A 14,090-nucleotide genomic window follows, 5' to 3' on the forward strand; every position below is an offset into this window, starting at 1 on the left:
TTTCCTTGCACACGAAAAACACTGAACAGAGCCTTTAAAAACTTTCCATGGCTGGGTATTTAGCACAATTGATTGAAATTCAGATCTGCTGCCCCGTGGCAGATTTTGATAATTCAGTATCGCTTTGCATTCCAAAGCAAGAGGACAAAACTGAAATATTCATAGCTCGTGTAGAACAAAATGCACTTAACAATTTCGCCACAGAGAGAATTGAGTTTTCAAAGGCATTTAAATCCTATTTTTCCTTTCTTGGATATACCTTCTCCTGGAAGTTACTGTGGGGATTTGAGCCCTTATTTTCCCCTCTGAGATGTGATATCCATTAGGGTTCCCCCCTCAACAATTCATGTGCTATTTTTATCGGGAAAAAAAAGCAGCAGTTACTTAAATCCAGAGCTTTTGCTACTTTTTGAAATTAAGCCTTTAGGTATTCGATGGAATTTCAAGATGAAAAGAAAAGGATTTACACCCTAAAGTAGCCAAGCGACCATAAGTCATTAAAGTCAGGATCACCTGAAATCCAGATTTAAATTGCTACATTAGACAACTGAAGATAAACATTTCCTCTCTCACCACAACCTAGAAAAAAATCCAAAGTAAACACAGTTTTTGACCTAAAGCAAAGCAGGAATGAGCACAAGTCTCATGGAATGGGAAAACCCTTTTTTAAAGTTATTTTTTAAAATACATTTTTAAGCCCAGTGCATTGGGACAAACTGCAAGCTCCAGTAAATGTCCAAGCGCCTGCACAGTGGTGTATTTCCCCACTGCAGCTCATGCACTGCACACTGATTAGTGTGATGGAAATCCCACTTTTAATAGGTAAAAACTAAAAAAAAAAGTATTAAAGGCTTTTTAAGGAGGATTTTTTTCCCTCAGGGGCCATCAGAGAAGTGGGTGAACCACGAGCTCCAGATTCACACCCTTAGCCAAGCAGAATTGTAATTGCTGTAATTACCAGTGCTGGGGGCAGCCCCGAGGCAGGTATTTACATACCTGTGCCCCTCAGAAAACAGGAGTTACCTGTGACAACCACACAGGAATGGCAACTTCTTTTGTATTAACAGCAAATTACGGTTCTCACAGTGGGGCCACTTTTTAAACTATCTGAAAGCACATTATGATTAAAAGTGCGTTAAGAGATTCAGCGGGAGTGACTGAGGATAACAAACAATATGGAAATCATTCCAAAGCCACTCCAAAGTGATTCCCATCATATCTGGTCTCTATCAGGAGCCACAATTCCCTATATTTATCCCATTTGCATCACACTTGTAAGCTGGTGTATAAATAGAGATGAGTGTTCGGTATCTGATGTCAAAGCACATCAGTGAGTCACCAGGGAGGGGGGACAATCCTTTCTGTCCTGCCTGTATAGACAAGATATTATCTATGAGCAAGTTAAAAGCAAGCTTGGGGCACAGGAAATTCTGATGAGAGGAGGAAAGGTCTTTCACCACAAAGCTCAGAGACAGGGGCCCCGAGAAGCCACAGATCCCCTTAAATTCTGCTGGCCAAGGCCCTGAGCAATGGGAGTGGCCTGAGGTGGAATGGAGGCCCCCAGAAATCTTTATCATCTAAAGGATTCTGTGATTCCAAGGGATAAAGTAGAGAAGCAGTTCTGGGAACCTGCCGTGTCTGAGGCTCTACCTGGAACTGTGCTCAGACTCTCTTTGCCTTCCTTTGAGAACAAGCAGTCTTTGTTTTCCTTCTGGGAAACAGTTCTGACCTTGCTCTGAGTGACAAAAGCACAAAACTATAAATGTCTCTGACTTCAGGAAGGGTGGATTGCACACTGACTGCAGAATATTGCACCAGAAGCCTTGCAGGGGGTTTAGGGAAAGGGGAAAATTCATCACACTTGTAGCAACATCATCTAAATCCAATCCTGATGCTCGCATTTGTCTCCACAGCGTTTCTATCACAATAACTCAGGTATTATTTCCCTTCTACACAACAACAAAACATAACAATCAGCAGCAACATCTGGGCCCTGCTCCTCTCAGTAAGAGTTTCACGGAGTTGTAGCGTGAAATACAAGAACTCCAATTGGAAATAAACCAGAAATGCTAACCTGACACTTGGAACTTCGGTACAGCTGCACAATTAGAGGTCATTTTAACTGTTATATTTTACAATAACACCTTGTTCACCCACAAACATTTTCTTAGTCATCATCCCTTGTGTTTCAGAAGGTTTAAACTTATTTTTCCTTTTTTTTTTTTTCTCTCCCCTGGGGAGCTAACTCATTTGGAGTGAAGGTTTCCCTGGCTGCAGCGAGTACCCTCAATCCCTGTTCCCAAGCATAATCCTGCCCTGATGCCAGCTTTGTTTCACAGCCCTTTGCAAAGCCATCAAGCAGAAGACACCGCTCAGAAGACACTTGACCTGACCTGGAACTCAAGTGCAAAAGCAGCTGCGAATTCATGGTAGTGCTTCAAGTGCTTCTTGCAGAGGAAATTCTTTCTTTACACATCAGTTTAGACCATTTCTAACCTCTGGGAACATCAAACCTCTTATTTTCTTTAGCTCAACAAAACATCGATCACAAACACCCCTGGGATTGTTCTCTCTTCTCATTATATTAACAATTTTTAATTTATTTTTCCTGGAGAGAGGGAAGGGTTCATTCTCACAGATAAACAGTGTGTGGAAAGAAACTTTCTTTTGTGTTCCCTGGTAGCACCTTGAACTGTTGTGTTCCAGTGGCAACAATAACACAACTCAGAGTAATTCAGGAAGCAAGTTAATTAGTATAAATGTATACAATATTCACTTCCCACATGGCTGAGATCAGTCAAATGTTTCCATCCAGTCTCCTATTTTCCTACTCCTTGTTCTGCCTGATTAACACAAGATGCATTTGCTTTTCTATCTTGAGGTTACATGTTTGAAGCTTTTCCAGAGGGAATTACTAACAATTCACATTGCTTGACTTCACACTCATTGTTTCACTAGAAGGAAAAAAAAAAAAATCCAAATGTTTGCTAAGCCTCAGTTTTTTACTTCCCATGAAATCAAATAATTGCCAACACCGTCTGATCCTGAAATCTCATTTACTTCCATGGGTTTGAAAAAAAAAAATTTAATAAATTTGGGTCAAATACCGTTCTAAGATTAATAAGTGATTTACTGTTGACCTTGTGTAACCAGAATTCTATTTTGTATCTTCACCAGTTTAGGAAATTTGAAACCATCCCCTTGTGCCTTACACCAGCTAATTAGGCTTCTTTACTATCACCAGTGAATAGTAACTACACAGTGGACAAATGTCCCTTTAGCTTGATTTACATAACTTCATAGTAAAACTGCCCATCTGACAAGTGCACTGGGAAATCACTGCGAGGGGAAGATGCTGGAAGATTACATAGGTTATTTTCAGTAATTGCTGAGTTCAACCAAACAGTTGCAGAAGATTAGGGGCTTCCTGCTGAAAGGACGGATTGCAGCACGAGGTTTCAGCCTTGCTAAATTACTAAATTGAAAACTATGGGAAACAGAAAAAGCCGCCTGGAGCGCACTTCAAAAACATAATTTGGAGAAATGATTTGTAGCAGGGAAATAAAACCAGAAAGGGACCAAAAGAACAGGAGGAACTCACTGTGTGCCACAAATGGCTGGGCCATTTCATGACATAACTGGGCACCTTCACAGCACCAGTGCCTACACCAGGAACCAGTTCCATCTGATGCTGCTTATGGATAAAGATGGACAACATTTAGCACTTTATCAGCTAGGTTTGGCATGTCCACATCAGCACTGTGCAGATATGAGCTCCTAAATACCACAGATGGAAATTCTGGGAGGAATTCTGGGCAATTCTGGGCAGCTGGTGCTGAGAGCCGAGCAAGAGCACCCAGGTAACCACACCTGGACCTCAACTCTGAACTGAACTGTGCCCAAAAGGTTGTCCATGTGTTACTTATTTGCAAAGGGCTTTTAGTGAGAGGAGGTCAAGTGGTTTATCAGAGTTTGTCTCAATGTAACACTAAAGGAGATGCAGTTGAAGGGCTGAAGGGGGAGAGAGAGGAGAAGGATGAATCATCCCCAACTGCCCCATGTTTTATCTTTTTAAGGGAATCTTTGGACTGTTTGTCATGAAATGCCAGCCTGTGGCAATAACTACAACGCAGAGCAAATGAGCAACTGTCAGTAATTTCTTAGGATAGCACCTCATACATCTATCTTCCTCGCCTGATTTTTTGATACTTCCTTTTACCCCCCACTCCCTCAAAATAATTTAAAAAAATTTTAAAATCTAATTGCAGTTACAAAGAGAGTAACAAGCCATTCCTGACTGATCCTAAACCTCCAGCTAATCATTTTTTGTCCCAGCCCATGTTGACACTCCTTGAACAGCACACACAGGTGGGAAGCCACCATCACACTTAATTCAGGGTGGAATCACACCAGTTTGGAACCAACGAGGATCATAAATATGACACTAATTAAAGGGGGGGACAGGAAGAGAACACAAAAACTCCACACAAAGCCAATGATTTCCATGAATAAGTGCCCAAAATTCAAATTCCACATCTGGCAATTTCAGAGAAGCTCCTCTGACTCCCTGCAGACTTCCTTTCAGCAGGAAGTTTAATTAAGGTGGGTTGTTTTTTGGGGAGTTTTTTGTATTTGTTTGTTAGGGGTTTTTTTTCCCACACAGAAAATTCCCTCTGCATCTGACACACGGAGTGATTCTTTCATTTTCAGGAACAGGAATTCAAAGGAGTCCCCGGAGCACAGCACAGTTAGGCTTGTGCTAAGTATCAACCATACTTATCTTTTAAAAGGTTTTATTTGCCTTATTTAAACCACGAACAGCAATCCAAGGCTTGCCACCATTTTGCCCCTGCATTGCTAAGACAACTTTAGAAGTTAATGGGATACATAAAATACTGCAATAAACCAAAGTTTGCCTCACGGCACTTCAAGTTCTCTTTCTAAATTAGTTCAGGGAAACAGCAATTGGGTCACTCTCATTTTAGATCCCCAACAGCAAAAAGGCTGATTTCACCAATTTTGGCAAAGAAGCCTAAATTGTTTGTTAATTAACAAAGCCATTTAACTTTGGAAAATGAATCAAGTCCCAGAGAGTGAATGTCAAGGTTACCTTGAGTCAAGAACATTGTAAAGGGATAAACCAAGGTTTTATCAATATCACTGTGCTACACAGAATCATGAAAATAAAACATGTAAGACACAAATATTCCAGTGCTCTACCCAGAACATTATGAAAGAAAGAACTTCAATGGATAAGACTAAAACCAGTAGCGGCAATAATAAATAATGACTTAAAGGAAGAAAGAACCAACACACAGAGACACACATTAGCTTTTCTATATGGTACTTGTAGATTTGCTGAAGATGAATTTCTCTCAAGTCATTCTGTATTTACCAGAGCTCTTCTAATTATGCAAGTTCCACCCATGGTGTTTTGGTTTTGGTTTTTTTTGGGGGAGGGGGGTGTTCTTGTTTTGTTTTGTTTTTTAAACACAAACTCCCCTCAGCAACCCACTGTGTTCAGAGGGTTAAAAATAAATATTTACATTTTAACTACCACGACAACAGAAACTAGCACATGTTATCAAACACCCATGTCCCTGAACAGCCCAAGCTCACCTGAGCCAGCCCGGCCGCCATTGACTGCCCTCATCGGCACATTCCCAGCACGCTTTCCCTCACAACTCTGAGGGGAAAAATTACAGCCCAGCTGCCAAGGCCCCTGGCAAGTTGTGGGAAAAGCCTCCTGGTGCAAGGACCAGGCTCAATTCCCAAAATATCTGCAGTGCAAACAGCCCTAAGAGCTTTGGGAAGCAGCCGGGGCTGCGGGCGCCGTGAGGGGAGGTGGGTGAGGACAGGCCCCTCAGCCTCATCTGAGGGGCAAAATGGACCCCTGGCCTGAGGAAATCATCTGAAACAGCAAACACTTCGTGTCTTATACAGGAAAACACATTTCCCAGGGATTTGAGAGCAAAGCCTACCTGGTGGATGTGGTTTGGGATGGTGAGATGACCACACTCCCGGCAGTGGGGACTCGAACCCGCTGACCCCCAAGTGCCTCCCTTCCAAATCAGGCAACGTGGCTCAGGACGGCAGTTTAGAAAACGGCAGCGCCAGAACTCAGCACCCACCAAATTCATACATACATGGAACTGTAAACAAATAACCTGTGTGTGTGCGCGAACAAAAACCTCAGACCCCTCAACTACCATACTGACGAGCTCTCCTTGTTCTCTCCTGTTCCACAAGTCCCATCTCCAGAACTCAGGGTATCATTTTCAGTGTGCATTGTTTATCCCTTCTGATATATTATACATACGGCTCAGCTGTCTCGTAGTGCAGAAGCAATCCAAGCACAGCAGTTTCAATACGAAAATTCATCAGGAAACAGCCTTTCTGGTCTCAAGCAAAACAAGCCATTTTTTTCTTCCTTTTATAGCTCTCAGAAATAACCTTATGCAAAAAGTGATTACAGTTGTAATGATAAAAAATGAGGGGAAAATGACAATAAATAATGTAATGTCTTTTCTAAGCACATCAAGGGTTTCGAAGCTTCAACATGTGAAGGGTCTTTTTTACCTCAGTGAGCTGGGTAATATAAGGTGTCTAAATGCAGAGAAAAAGAACATATCATCTGTCACTGCCGTAACAGCAAGAAGATAAAATTGTTTCTATAGGCTGAAAACAGAAGCGCTCCTGAAAGAAATCATCACTGGAGGATTATTTTTGGATGAACAGTATTCATCAAGAGTTTAAGGAGGGAAAAGGAAAAAAGTGTGTGTAGGGGAAAAGAAATGTAACACTTGAAATTAAATATTTCATCTGAGATATAATTCCAAATTGAATAAAACATTTTATTTTATTCAGTGGACAGAGTCTAAGGACTCTGCAGAAAGCCACAGCAGCAGTTTCTAATCTCTTAGCCCTTTATCTCTCTAGTTCTGTTTCCTAGACTTGTCACCAAAACACCTAAACTGCCATATAAGAGGAGACATCCCCCTTCAGCTTCTTCCATCCATCTCTTTAATGTGCATTTAGGATGGAGCTGGAAAGCCTGGATACTGCACTGGCTGAAGCTCAGAACCACAGAACCTCTGTGAACCTGCTGGGGATGGCCTGGCACACCCTGCATGGCACAAACACCTGCATTTGGAACAGCACAGGAAAGCCTTTCTTAGCAGGTCAGCAAAGCCCTGAGTCTACAAACAGAATGTTAAAAAGGGGATCTCACCACAAACCAAAGAAGAAGAGCACAAGAAGCCATTTCAGGAAAATTTTATACAATTAAACTGCTCTACGTTCCTCCCTTTTTTGTTGTGTGGGTGACACATAAAACAAAGAATGCGCTAAGATAGAGCTGTTCTACAAATTGATATTGATTCTTGTATTTCCCTCTTAATGCCACATAAATTAAGACTTGAAATCCACGTAGGGCCAAGAGACTTCACACCACGAGCTGTAGCAGCTCTTCCCAAGCAGTGCAGGCAGACTGGCCTGGACTCTGCCTCTTCTGCTTTGCCCCTTTCACACCACTGTGGCTGCAGCTTTCTCCTCTCCAGCTCAGGACGGGGATTTTGGGCAATCAGAGAATCAGATCAAAGCATTCAGCAAAGCTGCAAGGTGTCTGTATGGAATCTGAAAGTGTATGAGGAAGGTGTGGAGAATTGTATGCAGCCTTCTGATTGCCATCAAGGGCTCTCTCCTCTGACCAGGACTCTATTTTTCAGGTTTAAAAACTGACACTGTGTTGTTTGATTAAGCTTCAAACTAATCTGTTTGCTACAGATTATTATACATACTATAAAGGACAATTATTCAGAAAACCTTATCTTCACAGTTATTTTTCTTAAAATTCAGGCTTGATCATTTTCATTTTAAACCCCCAACCTTCCCTTCTAAAACACTGTTGGACTAAAGAAACCTGATCAAAGAGAGGTGGTCTCTATTTCTCAGCAGCTGGAAAACCTTTCTTGCTTTAAATCCTTTCACTGCAAAAAGGACTGACGTGCTTTTGCTTAATGTCCTCGAGAATATTCCACCAGGCTGAAGTCAAATAGAGATTTCAGCCCCAACAACAAACGCTCAGTGTGCGAATCATACATTAATCATTAATGACTTTTAATCAGTTCTGCCTTGACAAAAATGCACCTTCCAGTGCCAGGCACTCAGAGCAGCCTCTGCTCTGCCAGTGCTCCATCCTGGGGGGTGGGAAACAGCATCCCATGTTCTCAGAGAGGAGGAGAAACTGGATATCTGGAATGTCACCATGATCAAAGGGATCAGCTCAAACGCTCACTGTATGTTCTTTCCACTGAAATACTTTTCCTCAGGAGGCAATGGATAACTCTCAGACAGGATTTCATCTCCAGTGCAGGGAGCATTTCTATTTATCTAGCTCGTTACTGCAGATATCATTATGAGACGTGCAGTAATACCTTGTCATCGTCCTGACAAATCCCAAGGGAATGGAAATGCTTTGCAGACAGAATCCTTTCGGATTAAACCCGAGGTAGGTCACTAAAGGAATGTGGCTGGAGACTCGAGCTCATGACATCACCTAAACTTGCAGCAGCCACGTGATGACAGGCAGCCAACACCCCTGATAAATGCACAGAGACCTTGGACTTATCCTGACAAGTTCTCTGGTCCATGAAAGGTGCCAAAGGAAGGCAAGGCAAAGAGGAAAACAACCAAAAAAACCCCAGGATGTCCAACCCTGAACCAACAAAACACATGTGCTTCCTAACCAGTGCTGTGTCATTTCTATTTTAAACCAGGCTGTGTTTGCAGTAACAGCCAGAGTGTAAAACACAAAAGGGATTGCAAAGATCCAAGATCAGCAATGAATCTCCAAAAATCCAAGACTTTGCTGCTTTTTCCTGAAGCAGGCCCTAAGAAAAGCTCTACCACCAGCATCAGTTACCTCCCTCCTGCAACAAATAGAGAGATAAACAGAAACAATAATAAGCAGATACTCTCACTGGGTTCCTCCTTCTGCAGGAATTCCTTTTGTCTTCCTTGCACCTGCTTTTGAGTACTGAACAGCAGCATGACTGAACCAAACTGTTCTGTGTTTCCTCAGCTACAGAAGGTTCAAGGAATTTCAAAATAAAACTCTGCTGTCTCATCAACACAAAGGTTTTTTCCTTCAGTGAAAAGCAGCTTTACAAGCGCCAGCCAAGCACCACATTTCACAGTGGCAGGGATGAAAACTGGCAGGAGCAGGACTGTACAGCACCTGCCTAAAGAAGATTGACACCAGGGACCAGAAAGGCTCTGGGTTACTAAACCTACACAGAGGGTTTCATTCATGCCAAGACTCCTCTCAGCACAGGATCACTCAAATACTTCTGTCCTGATAACCTGCACTGATCAGAGCACCCTGCAGTCTCCACCTGCCCTGATCTCACACACAGCCTGGGCTTTGGGATGTGTACAAGACAAGCTGCTGTTCACAGGTATTACTTTGCCTTATCTGCCCTTTATTCTGCCTGCTCCCTTCCCACAGGGGTTTCCTTATCTTTACCAATCAACCCAAACCCCTTCAAGATTCCTGTCATCCCTCTGAATCTGCCATCTCTAAGCTGAAATGTTACTTCAAGCACGGAATTGTCACTGCTTTTCACCTCATCTCCAGGAGGATTTCAGACATTCCGTGATTATCCCGAGTTTAAGAAGAATTAGGAATATGCTCATAAAAACAACTCAAAGTGGAAAGTGGGAAAACAAACAATATAGTGATTTCTTCTTTTTTTTTTGTTTTGTTTTAATAGGCTGCCAATCTCATTTTCTCAGATTTGAGATCTGGGCTCCCTTGGTGTGGTGGATTTTAGAAAGGGACAGAGACCATCCTTGCATTTGAACCACCTGCAAAGGGGAGCTGATCCTGGAAATGCCAAGTCTCCAGTCTCCTGGAGGGGCATCAGTAAGTGCTGCTGTCAGCAGGGCTGCGTGCAGGGGTGTAAAATCAATTTTTCTCCGAGACAAAGGCCAAGATATTCTGCTCTGGAAATGAATCTCATGATATAAACAATCAGCACTTCCAGAGGAGCCTGACTCAATTAAAGCCTGGAGTATCAGCTCCGAGTGAAGAGATCAGACAGAGGTCCCCAAGCAATTACATGAACCAAAGTCACCCTCCCAGCAGCTGCTCTAATAAAACCAGGGCTCCAGTTCTTACTGTTGCATTCTCAGGAGGTAATTCCTAACTAGGTTTCAAAAGGAATTCCACTTTTGCAATTCACAAGCCCAGATTAAGAAATGCAGTCCGTAGGTCAGAGACACAATTACCTCCAGCCACATCAATCTCCTTCCCTCACAGAAAACTTGGATGCTTTTTTTCCAAGACTGAGGGAAAAGAATTTAGGCCCCTTCAACTCTTCTACCCCTCCCTGCCACTTCTATTCAACAAAGCTTATTTTATATATATATATATATATTGCTATCAGTCACACCTACTTCACTTAAAAATTCCTTGCACTGGATTTTCCAAAGGCAAAGGGTATTCCCCTGAATCCCATCAAACTTATTTAACTGAAGCATAACTATTTTCTCATTGTCTGGGACTCCCCATTTGCCTGAAGCTTCAGTTTTCTGCAACTTAATACTGTCACTTACTAAAAAAGGAATCTGTGAAGTAGTGACTTGCATATAGTTTGATGAAAGTAATGGGTCCCAAACTGCTGATCTGGAAAAATATTCGTTAAAACCAATTTGAAACCCCCATTTTTTTTCCAGTTTTCCAATCAGGAGAGAAGCAATAGAGGGGTCACATCTACTCACGACTGCAGCTCAGCATTGGTTTTATATCAATAGATCAATATTTGCTTCATTTTTTTTGTCATCAAAGTGCCAGAATATTTATTACAACAGTCACAAAAGGCAAACTGGAGGGTCTGAAGAAAAACAACAGAGCAATTTGGAAGATCTGCAGAATTATCCTGTTTTACTTACACTTTCGAACTATGCCCAGAGTGTTTCTTCCCTTCTAGGAAACTGTTGCACATCAGAAACTTTTCCTGCAGTTAAGACGAGGTTATGGAATTATTGTATTTTAATACATGAAACATTAAACAATTACCTCAGATAAGACTCAGGTAATGTTCACCAGAGATGCAGGCATGGAACTAATAGAGGTTTGGGAAGAGTTCCTACAACTGGTGCTCAGAAATCAGAAATTCCTCCCTGGATCTTTGTCAGTCTGTTCAGTGCCATTTCCTGCTTTCTGCAGTGGTTTCAGAAAGTTTCCTTTTAAACCACAACTACACAGAATAAAAAAGGCAAGCTCCTCATCCAGCTCTATTACTGAGGTAACCACTGAAATACTGCTGAACCTCAACTGCCAAGTGTCAAAATCCACTTTTTTCCTTTCACAGCAATGCCATGGCAGGGCCTTTCTGCAGCCTCTCACACCAGCAAACTCACTACCAGTGACCATCATGTTAATGCAGCTTCAAAGCAAAGGCAACATTTCAGCCAGAAATCAAAACCTTGGGGAGAGGCAAGGTGTAAAAACAACAGCTTTATGTCCTGTGGCTGACAGATGGACCCAAACAGCTGCAACTGAGCCTCAGAAGCACTTCTGTGCTAAATAATACAGAAAGGAGTAAATGCCCCCACAATCCTCCACTGCATTTGAAGAATGTGGTTAAGAGCTGTGGTTAAAGTAGCAAAAAATAGAGGAATATCATGAAGAGGCTGACTCAGTCCTGAAGCTCGTTTTCAAAGTGACTGTGATATCAGCACAGGAAAATCTACCAAGCAGATTCAAAGGAAATGCAACTTTTCATCCAGAAATCAAGACCTTGGGATGAGCTCAAACATCCACGAGGCAGGGCTGAAAACTGGTCTACACATACAGGGGCAAACACCACTCCTAAATGAAAAGCAGCTTGAGAATATTTGCCATTTCATAAGCACTGGGTGCCTAAATGGTTAAAGAACACCAGGCAAGTAAAGCGACCCTTTCCTGGGGAGAATACAGGCCAAGTCAGCTTGTAGGAGTTAGTACTGGCATTTCAATCAGCACTACTGCTCTCAGCAGGGATCAGTTTTATCAAGGCACATGTCACCAAAGGCATCAGTGTCTCCCCAGTGCTCCCCAAGAGCTCTGTGCTGCTGAGGATTCTCCTCTGCTACTGTGCATTCTCGGCACCGCCAGCTGCACCTTCTCCTCTGACAACCCCCAGGCAAAGTCAGGAACTGTTCAGCAACAAGTTTGGGCTCTTAAAAGTAACGCTCTCCAATCCTCCTGCTCTTCAGGGCTGCTGCAGAGTGATGTTCTGAGGTCAAGCTCCAAGGAATTGTCTGGCACTGGGTTCAGAGAAAGCAGTTTCTTCTGTGTGCTAATGATGAAGAAAGAGAGGAGCGTGTTCCTCTGCAGATCTGATCCATCCACCTCAAACCTCTGTGGATGTGAAAAGCAGGTGCTGTCTGTCTGCATCCTGCACATCCTTCCCACCCCTGCAAAAACCCAAGTGCCAAGCAGCAGATTGCACCTCAGGTGGTATTTCTGGCCTACAGAAAGATAAATGCTAAATGAACTGTTATAGCCCAAAACACTTTGGGTTAAAATAAAGCTGGAAATGTTAACGTTGTCAGGGTACGTAATAACATGTCACACTGGCAGACTATGGAAATATTTACTGTTACCTTTTTGAGCAGCTCAATTCACTAATTAGTAACACATCTAAACCAAAAGAACCGACAGAAGCCTCCTGACTCATCCCAGAGTTCCGTGACCCTTATCTAGGGATGTGTCACTTCCACTGACAGGGAGCACAGAAAACACGTGAAGAGGGAGGCAACACCTGCTCCCCCAGTGCCATGTTCAGTCCTAAACAGGGCAGGAGGTTGTGCAGATCTAACCAGGAGAGGCTGGAGCTTGAACCCAGCCCTTCCAGTGAGACAGGAATGCTCTGACTGTGGGAATACTGGACTGGAACACACGGCACACAAAAAGCTTGCCATGTTCCAGGAACACTGACAGTGCACACACAGTTGGGAGTATTTAAGCCCCTATTCTGGTAGATGGACAAAATACTCATTCTAATTCCTTCTGTTCCACTAACCAGCATTTGCTGTGCTACAGTAGTGAACAATGCCCATGTCAGGTGGGAATTCTGCCCCCCACAGCACCTTCCCTCTGCTCTTCCCAGCCATCCTCCAGGTGCCTCTGTTACCTTAGGAATTTCTGTAAGTTCTGCCTTTGTTTTAAAATGCAGAAGGAAAAATGAATCTCCTATAACACACCAGAGCTGCCAGGGCTGTTCTGTTGGGCAGAGGAGTTGGAGTTGAGGAGCACCAGGTGAAGCTCTTCTGGGTTAAATCCACATTCCTCACCAAGCTACAGGGGCCACAGTTTGGGATTTTCAAATAAAGCTGCTCTTAGCTAATTAAAGGAATATTTTCCAGGCATTTGGCATCAAAAGTGAGGACAGAGAAGCAGAGTGTGCATTGCCAAAGCAGCCAAACCCATCTGGGAATGCCATCCTTACACATTTAGTGGGATTGTGAGTATCTGGGATGCATTCAGTTTATCCCTCACGTGATTTGCTTCAATTGCAGGGCTTTCATGGATACCATCCCTATTAATCTGCCTCCTAATAAAAATAACTCTGAAGTGATTCTTTATTTGGAGTTACAGAGAGTTCAACTGTCTTAATAAAATTACCACGTAGAAATCATTCCCAGGGCAGCCTTTGCTGGCCCTCCACCACAAGTGTCTCTTCTCTGATGCTGCTCTGTCTGCTTCACCCTCCCAGGGAGCAGCACTTTGACCAATTTAATGGAGTTTAAAAACCAGAAAACAAAAGACATTTGTAAAACCATTTTAAAAACAGCCATCAGCACATTACACGTTGGCTTCTGGCTGTTCAGCAGAGATTGATTGCCTAAATAAATGAGTTTATTTTAAAGGCTTTCCACATACCTCTGTATAAAATGAAGTGTGATAGTACTTATCCATTACCAACACCCCTGGCACATGCAGTTGGAATTATTCCTCATTTATCCCCACTGTTATCCGGGTTTGAGATCCAATATTCTATCGCCTGCTGTTATTTTGGTTAATTGAAATGACCTTGGCAAAG

Source organism: Empidonax traillii, unplaced genomic scaffold, assembly GCF_003031625.1.
Source record: "Empidonax traillii isolate 1590-97213 ecotype Southwest subspecies unplaced genomic scaffold, ASM303162v1 scaffold357:size1057043, whole genome shotgun sequence".
NCBI lineage: Eukaryota > Metazoa > Chordata > Aves > Passeriformes > Tyrannidae > Empidonax > Empidonax traillii.